This window comes from Phycodurus eques, chromosome 5, assembly GCF_024500275.1.
Source record: "Phycodurus eques isolate BA_2022a chromosome 5, UOR_Pequ_1.1, whole genome shotgun sequence".
NCBI classification, from domain to species: domain Eukaryota; kingdom Metazoa; phylum Chordata; class Actinopteri; order Syngnathiformes; family Syngnathidae; genus Phycodurus; species Phycodurus eques.
In genome coordinates, this window is record NC_084529.1 from 28374186 (window position 1) to 28384088 (window position 9903).

The window sequence follows — 9903 nt, forward strand, 5'->3', positions numbered from 1 at the left end:
CTGGCATCTCTTCAGCAAAACATCATAATTTGTATCTGCAGTGGGATTTAGAGTTCTATCCTGAAGTGGAATAAACTATTGCCATCTCATAAAATATTTATCATCAGGGCGTTGCCCTCATGTAGGCAAGGGCTTTTTTTGGCTTTACAGTATACATGACTGGAAAAGGTACAAACAGCCACCTTGCGATCAAATTATTAATGAATAATAATGGTTGCTTGTCAACTTACCCGAGAGATGGCTTCATTCATCATTCCCTGAGCCACAAACAAATCGGAGACTGACCAACCCCAGCACAGAATATATCGATTTCCCATGACATCGCACATCTCAATTTTGAAGAAGGGCGAGAAGACTGAACATTTGTCAAGGAAAAGATGGACATTGTGGCTTTCATAATTCAGCAAAGTTGAGCTCAGTCCAGCCACTTACCTTGTCCATACATTTCTGTTTGTTCTGAACACATGGTGAAAAGTTACTGTAGCGTATATGGGTTAAATAAAAATTTAATTAATTTAGGAGAAAAAAAGGAAGCAAGGCTTGCGTTATTTCCGGTTTACTGTAATTTTAAGTTTAATTGTTAAAATCAAACTAATATGGCTCATAAAGGGGCACCATGTCACTTTTTCTAGGTATAACATTTAGGGAAAGTGACGACAAACCTTTTTATCAATCTCGTCATCTAAAGGTTGCTACACTATGAAATTTTTAGTTCTGAATGACATAGGTTTACTTAAACGCACACAAAATACAACCAAGAGTGGAATTTTATAGTATATTTAATGACATCTACAAGGGATCTAGAGGGAAACACACATAGGGGTCGAACTAAAGAAAGAAAATAACACTAACAATGATCAAAAGAAGGAAAATAGGGGCACGAAAAGGGAAACAGAACATTGTGTGTTGGACTAAAGTTGGGAACGTGAGCGTTTACTGCATACAGTGCGGGAGAGAGAGTTAGAGAGAGGACAAAGTTGAGAATTTGTCCGAAGTTAGTAATTTCCCTGAAATTATTAGGCACTAATATTGTACAGTCTGGCAAACATTTTGCCATGTCTACTCACGAGCGTAAATTCAAGCTGGTGGGTGGTAGTCTCTCTCTGGAAGTGGCTCGGGAAACAAGGCGACAGATTTGATTGCAGAAGAAAAAGATGGAGAAAAATACAACAAGAAACAAAAGAGAGGAAAATGATCGCCTCTCTCCCCGCCTGATTTCCGGGATCCGCTCGCAAGTTCGGAGCACTCACGCTTGGCTGACAGCCGAACAGTAACTGTTCGGGAGGCTTAGCAGCGAGGTTCCACGGAGGCTAGGGAGCCGGATCTCCATCCCCACGGCCCGCGGTTACGGAGCTGTGTGCCCGAACAAAGAAAGGGCAAAGGGGCTAGAGGTGGCTGAAACCAACCCGTGGCTTGCGAGCTGCCAGCCAGAACACTTAAGAAGTCAGAGGAGATAAAAAACACAAGAGAGCGAAAACACACAAGCACTAGGGTTAAGTACCCCAGGGGCGTGTCAAAGAGGGTTGGAGAAGACCATACCCATCAGCTTGAATCTTGTCTACAAATTTGATCAAAAAGGGTTTAAAATCATATATGAATATAAGATAACCTCAACTTGGTACTCTCTTTACTTACAGGTCAAGCACATAGAATATTTATACTTTAGTTTTGGCAAATCAACTGCTTATGATTCAAATCACATTTCGTGCTGCTTGGAGTCAAATCAAGACAAACAATTCTCAAAATCTCACAGTTACGTTTGTAAGGTTGACACACTGACACAGACACCAAGGCATAGATTTGGAATATTTCTGAAGAGTTCATGAAATATTAAAATGGACATTGATCCTTGGTTAAACATCAGATGAGCGTTCCCGGATTGCAGTCCTCTCAAACGCCAGTGGGTGGCGCCTTGCGCCCACGTTTGGATATTAAGCAAATAGTTTGTTGCCGTATTTGCATCCCTTCGTCGATCGGTCCCTCTGTTGTGAGTTCAAACGAAGAAAAGACTCCTTGATGACTGTAAACCGAGTTTTCGAGGGGACCTGCAAATTACTTTAGGGTCCAAAGCGTCTTGTTGTGGGATGCTTTGGCTTTGGCTTTGGAGGATGCAATTTATCAAACCGTGGGGAGTCACTATGTCACCTCCGTTTACGGGGAGCATGTCCGCTACATTACATACTGTACATATCTCAGTTTTCAATGTTTACATTTTAGTTTGGTACTCTTAAGTAACACAGATTTTTAAGTATATACCGTATCTTACGTTGGATATCGGTCGATTGTTGTGATTGCTTACTGGAATGAATGCCTGCTAACCCACACCATGCTAACCACTATATAGCCTTGATGCTAATGTTAGGCAAAGTCAATGTTGTTTTAGTTAAAGGAAGCCAAGCTTTCAAATAATCCAGGTCATTAAGTGAAACAGTCTCACTTTATTTTCCGATTGTCTTCGCACACAGTTAGGCAGTGAGAGATGTTCGAAGTGGTTAGGTATCGTAGTTGTAGTAGTTTATGGCGGCGGTTTTTCATCTTAGCGCATCCAAGGGGAATGGAAAATGTATAACATAGCTGCTATTAACTGATTAGGGTTATACAGAAAAAAGCAAAAGTACTCTCCGTACTGTGTTTTTATGTCGCAAAAGTATTTCCTGTCAAATGGCTGTCTGTTGTCTTACTAGAGCGGCTCCAACTACTGGAGACAAATTCCTTGCGTGTTTTTTAGATACTTGGCAAAGAAAGATGATTCTGATTCTTATATTAGTCTTTCTGTTTCAAGTCTTATCCTCCAGATCTCAACCTCCAACATGGTGGACCAACAAGTACCGATACCGTGAAAAATTCTATTGCGGTCTAACGCTACAAGTACACCATTTTTAGGATTTCACAATTTCACAAAAGCCTGTCTTTAGAAATAACATTTAAAACGTCAACTAGATGGGCTGGATTTCCATTCGCTACCATATTATCGCAAATTTTGTGTACCAATAATCCGGCCTAATTCAAGCATTTTCAATGTAGTTACCAGATAAGATAACAGTTAGCCTATCTTTTTCTATTAGTCTTTCTTTGTATTTTCCGGTAGTCTGGATAGCCTGTGGCACCATGCTGCTGATCACAGGTCAGTCTGGGCACTACCTCAGACAGTGATGTGGTCGGTGTGCTGGTCATCTCCAATGCACCGCACACGAGAAGAGCAATACGAATACATTTTTTTCCACGTCATGTGGTTTGTCCTTCACATTCTAAAAATCTGTTAATATGTTAAAAATCGGTATGGGTGTGCCGCCTACTTTAGCATACATTGTTTCATTTGGTCAAGTGTTATAAAAACCTGCAACACAGTACAATGACACTGATGGGGAAAAGAAAGGTGGTATGCATCTGGCCCTCTTACTGCTGCATAGCAATAGCCCATCCTCCTACACATGGTGGTCAGATGGCCTCGTAGAAGACACCATGGAGCTCTTTATTAGGCTGGACCTCCGATGAAGCGTTCTCAACGTGTAATAAGCTATGCAATTTGCCACTACTTTGCAGCAAGGCTGCAAAGGCTGCAAATATTTTAGTCCCGAGTGGCCACACGATGAACAAGCAAGGACATCACTTTGATTTAATCCCACAATAAAACCATCCGAAGATGATTTAAACAAAATCGTTCGATTATATTCCGTATATTAGTTGTTCATCTTCACAGAGTCCAATTTGTAAAAGACCTTCTGGGGAATTACACAACAGATGGAGTAAAACCAAAGAAAGATTCATAAAACCTTTACAGGGCAGCATCTCTATATTAGCATTGAGCATGGTTTATGATGAATGTGTGATATAAGAATGATTTTGATGTTAAAAGTGGATGTGTGTGTGTGTGTCGTTGTGTGCGTGTGTGTGTGCGTGTAAATATTGCATGTTTTTCCTTAGGCGGGTGCACAATAGAAAGTTAATATTGCATCCAATCGTGCGCTGCTCTCACTGATATTTCAGATTACAATTCAATAGGATATGAGCAGAGCTGTACTGTACGAATGCAAAGGCTTTGATGAGTGGCGTTGGCACCACTAACAGTAAGCCGGCGCTCTGTCAATAGAGACGGGAAGGTCGTTCGCTCACAGCATCCCGCGGTGATTTCCATTTGATAATACTTTGTTTTGCACTGCTCACTGTGCAGCTCCAGTGACAGTCTCAGCCCATTTGTTACGCGAATGCTCGGCAGACTCATTTGCACCCAAACTCCCCTTCCTGCGCTTTTATCCTAATGGCACCAATCACTGATGTCTCCACTGCTATCTATATTGTAAGTACCCTCTTCTCCCCCCTTAAAAAAAACAACGATTCCCATTGATTTTCTGACCTATACAGGTATCACTGCCCTCCCCTCCCCCTCCCAGCTAACAGGAGGCGGGGCGGGGTACACTGTGAACTGGTTGCCAGCCAATCGCAGGGCACATATAAACAAACAACCATTCGCATTCGCATTCAGACCTACAGACAATTTAGCGTCTTCAATTAACTTACCATGCATGTTTTGGGGATGTGGGAGGAAACCGGAGTGCCCGCAGAAAACCCACGCAGGCACGGGGAGAACAAGCAAACTCCACACAGACAAGGCTGGATTTGCACCTGGGTCCTTAGAACTGTGAGGCAGATGTCCTAACCATTTGTCCACCGTGCCGCCACAATGAAAACTACGTTAAACAAAATGAAATAGCGTTTTATTTAAATGGGCACCAGCATACGTGCGACTGTCGGTATAGAGTCATTCACCCACTAAAGAGGCCCAAAAAATGTCTTAAAGCCTGCCAAATGTCCATCCATCCATTTTCTGAGCCGCTTCTCCTCACTAGGGTCGCAGGCGTGCGGGAGCCTATCCCAGCTGTCATCGGGAAGGAGGCGGGGTACACCCTGAACTGGATGCCAGCCAATTGCAGGGCACATAGAAACAAACAACCATTCGCACTCACAGTCATGCCTACAGGCAATTTAGAGTCTCCAATTCATGCATGTTTTTGGGATGTGGGAGGAAACCAGAGTGCCCGGAGAAAACCCACGCGGGCACGGGGAGAACATGCAAACTCCACACAGGCGGGGCTGGGGATTGAACCCGGGTCCTCAGAACTATGAGGCTGACGCGCTAACCAGTCGGCCACCGTGCCGCTGCCTGCCAAATGTGAATGACAAAAAAGTATGTGCTCGGAAGCATTTGAGCTTTTTCATTTTTTTTAAATCAGATGCCATACATTTTAATATCACTTTTATTTTTTAGTCTTTATTTTGTATTTATTGTATGAATTTTGTCATGTTATGTACTGTGTATTTTGAAAGAGATTTTACCTCTCAATAAGCTTTTACCTGGTTAAATAAAGGATACGTAAAATGTAAAATAAGGCCCGCCCTCGACCTGCTGGACTGTGATGTGGGACCTTTACCTGTCAATCAAATGACGCTGAAAATGAGTTTGCTCAAGTCAAGTACTGCAACTACTGCCTGAATATTGATAATGTGTGCAACTGTGGTTAAGGTTTATCGACAGTTACACACACATATGGGAAAGTATGTATGTGTATGTGTGTGTGTGTGTTATATGGGGAACAAACACACACAACTCCGAGCGCGGATGTTTTAACGATGTCGCCGCGGTCATGTGAGCTTTCAGCTCCAGCCCTTAGCTCGCTAGCTCGTTAACTCGCAGGCTAGCGAACGTAATAAACAGTTATTGTCCTAGTTGTGTGCAACTACAAAACCAACGCCATTCTGCCAGCGGCTTGCTGCATTGTGAGCAGCTTGGCGGGTGTGACCGCAACAATGAAAATTTATCGAATCCAGAAAAACTCCTGTGTCCACTGTATGGAACGATAACCCGCCCGAGTCTGCCTCTGGATGACGGGATTTGTACTTTTGATTGGCTTCGTGTAGAGGCTCTTCACCACACACACACACACATGCACACACACACACACACACACACACACACACCCATACATAGTGCGCGTCTTAATCCACGTGTCTACGGACACACTTTTTTTTTTTTTTTTTAAACCTGTCCTGTTCAGCTGCATGGCCTTGCAGAATGGTGGATCTGTATGCCTTTGTGCTGGAACAGTTTTCCTGTACAACAGGGGAGTTTGAAATTCCTCTGCTTATTTTTAAAATTATTCTGATGTTGATTGAAAATGCAGCCGGACGGAAAAGGAGTTTGGGGGACAGACAGAGGGACAGAGTGGACAAGGCGGCTAGGGGTGAAAACCACAGCAGATCAATAGTGAGACAGTCTATATATTGGAACACAAGTAACATTACAACAGTTATTTGCAAATTGGGTGTGTGTGGGGGGGGTCCTTCTCTAGAATTGAGAATTAAGATTAACTCAGTTGCTCAAAACAGTACTTCCAAAATACATCCAATAATAATCAGCGATCATGCTCCAATTTCTCTCTGCCTCAAACGTGAATCAAACATGATACCTTCTCCAACCTGGCGCTTTAATACTTCTCTACTGAAAGATCCCCAGTTCGATATATTTGTAAGAAAGGAATGGGAACATTTTCTTTTCCAAGTGTGGAGGGGCTGCCCCCCTTCTCTCTGTGGTCTTCCAGCCGGTCAGGCCGGACCGGACCCGTAGGAGTCTAGCCTCTTACTTCACACACACTGCAGATTTGTATTACTCACACTGTACATACTTCGCACATTGGCCACATTCAGGGTCCCCTAGGGGACTGGCACGAGGCATGACGGGGCAGGCGCCGGGCCAGGTACTGGCACATCTCTGCTGGTTTCTGTGCTGGTTTTTTTCTGTGGGGGGGAGGGCAGTTTCGGACTGGGGAGGACACTCACAGGTTCTTACAGGTGTTTAGACACTAAAAAGAATCCTACCGCACCACTCATCAGTAGCACTGCCTTGCTCATTTCCCACATCCTGTCCTGTCCTGTCCTGCCCGTTTCTGTCCTCTCTCATCTTGTCCGATTGGTTAGTTGTTGCATGACTTCGCCGGGTGCCCCCCCCCCCCTCCCCCATCCACAAATAAGAATACAATAACGTTACTTGTGCTCAAATATCTAGACTGTCTATTGTTCTGATGTGGTTCGTACCCCTATTCCCCTTGTCCACTCTGTTCCTTTGCCCCCTAAAATCTTTTTCTGTCTGACTGCATTTTAAATAAATAATAAGAATAATTAAAAAACTAATAAAAAAAAAAGAGTATTTTAAACTCCCCTGTTGCACAGCAAAATTGTTCCAGCACACATACAGATCCACCATTCTTCAAGGCCATGCAGCTGAACAGCACAGGTTTAAAAAAAGAAAGAAAAAATGAAAAGGCATTTAGTGCCAGCTGTTCAATTTGATATTGTCCGAGTTTCTCTCGTTGTGTTAACCTAGCTTGTCTTACGTGGCGACACTGCAGAAAGACAGATGAAAAGAAGCTCTCAAAGATTAAAACCCCACTTTAGCTGGGAACACAAACATGTATATGTATATTATATGAAGGTGCTCGCTTGTAATTATTCAGCAGGGTGCCTTGAAATTGCATCCCTGGAAACTAATGCTCTGAAGCGTAATGTTGAATATGGTGCAAACACCGGGAGATTAATAATGTAGCACCCTCTGCCATGACATCACTTCTGCTAAAACGTGCAGGAACCACACTGGATGGTTTCACTGACCCCAAAAAACGGTAGGTGTAAAAAAAAAAAAAATTTTTTAAATAAATCAACATGGAAATACATATTTCTCAATATTGTCAGCATTAAACTGTGTCTTCTCGCGGGGCTGCAGGGATCATGAACATGATCGCTGGTGGATGCGTATGATTGCATGATGAAGAGTAGGATGGGAAGCTCAGTACACACCTGTGATGCAAATATGAGCAAGGCCTCTTCCCACTCGTTTCCTGAAGCTGTGTTGCGGCTCTCTACTGACACCTGGTGGATGTTGGGGGCACACATTTAGGTGTGCTTATTTTCATCACGGGCCACATTAGTCATGGCTCCCCTCATGCAGTGAAACCACATAAATCCAGAATCGTTGGGGATGTAACGATACGCCAAAAGTACCTGGGTATGTATTGTACCTTGGTTTTACGTTCACAGTTTGGTTTACATTTGGTACAGTGAGGAAACCAAATGCAAAACCAACTGCTAATCTTTTGTGTGGGAACAGCTTTAACAATATCCAAAATGAAACAGGAAAAAAAAAAAATCTCTTTAGGAAAGTGCAGCATCAATAGTTTGTCTTGGTTTTAGCAAATGAATAACACAGACAAGTACAACATTAACATTTTCAACAGTGTGAATTATTTGATTAGTTGCATTTTTATGATGAACTACTTTTGAAGTCAAGGAAACGTACGGTGTGCTTTCCATGGATTCTATGCATTTGACACCAGTGCTATAGATGCATGTTCACAAGTTTTGCTTTTCTTTTTTTTTCTTTTTTTTTTTGCACTTTGTATATATACAGATTATACTGATATTGTTCCTGCTTGTGACAGTGTGACAATACATAGTAAGAAAGGATGCATGTTGTCCATACACCACTTGGATGGTGTGCAGTGGTAGTGCACACCATCTGGGTTGTGTATAGACAATCAAATTGCTGTCAGGTCAAGAAAAGGATTACAAAGCGTTCCCGTTCACACTGTCATACCGTCTTGTACGTCTCCTGCTGTTTTCAGGCTTCCCAAACCTGGACCAATCAGGGAACCAAATTGATACAAACCAAGTATTTCTGTGGACAGTCACAAGGGTGACAACTATTTTAGATTTTTTTTTTTTTTCTGGCTGATTTGGTCTGCAATTTGTGGTTAGCACATCTGCCTCGCAGTATTGAGGTTCTAAGTTTGAATCCACAAGCCTTCTTGTGTGGAGTTTCCGTGGGTTTCTCCAGGTACTCTCCCTTCCTCCCACATGCCAAAACCATGCACGTCAGGTTCATTGATGACTCTAAATTGTCCATAGGTGTGAATGTTTTTTTCAGTCTATGTGTGCCCCAACACTTGGCTGAATAATCATACAATAATGACCTTTTCCTAAGAATAATTTTTTTTCCTGTCCTTCAAAACAGAATAAAAACATTGTAGCATCACACGGTGAGGAGGTTGTTGCAATGCAGAATTCCAGCCTAGAGTGCGACAGAAACTATGTACTGTAGCTTTAAGAATGGATATGCAGCACAAGCAGTGCAGCAACACATGTAGACAGACAATTTAATATTACTCACAGGCATTTTTTTTAATCGTCTGCAAAAAAAAAATTAATAATTTTACCGCAATTAGCTGAGTCACTTGCAATAGTTGAAGAAAACACTTCTTCATTTGTTTACATGACTGTATTACACTGCCTTTCAGTGGCCAAGTCACACACACCAGAACAACAATGGAATAATCATGATGCACAAAGTATTGAATTATTTACATTCTATTTAATGATGTTGATGACTGTATGTTATTGTAAAGTACAGTAAAATATAAAGTAAAAATTTCCTTATCAAAAAACACTTTTTTTAGGGAGAGTCTGGGACGGATTAATGACATTTTTCTTAATTTCAATGGGGAAAGATGGTTTGAGACACGAGTCTTTTGAGTTACAAGCGTGGTCGTGCAACAAATTAAACTCATACTTCAAGGCACCACTGTAATTTGATCATTTGTCTTAGTCAGTGTGTATGAGAATGCGAACGGTCATCCATCTCTTTGTTCCCTGTAAGTTACTTGCAACTAGTCCAGGTTGTTTTCTGCCTCTCGCCTAAAGTCAGCCGGGATACTCCCCCTCCCCCTTGACCTTGAGCGAGCAGTAGAAAATGGATGTCTTGAATTTCAAGCCCCTGCAAGATGCCTGCAAGTGGGTGTAAATTAATGGATCTTATTAGATAATGGTGCACATTTAATTGCTCACTCCCTTTTGAAA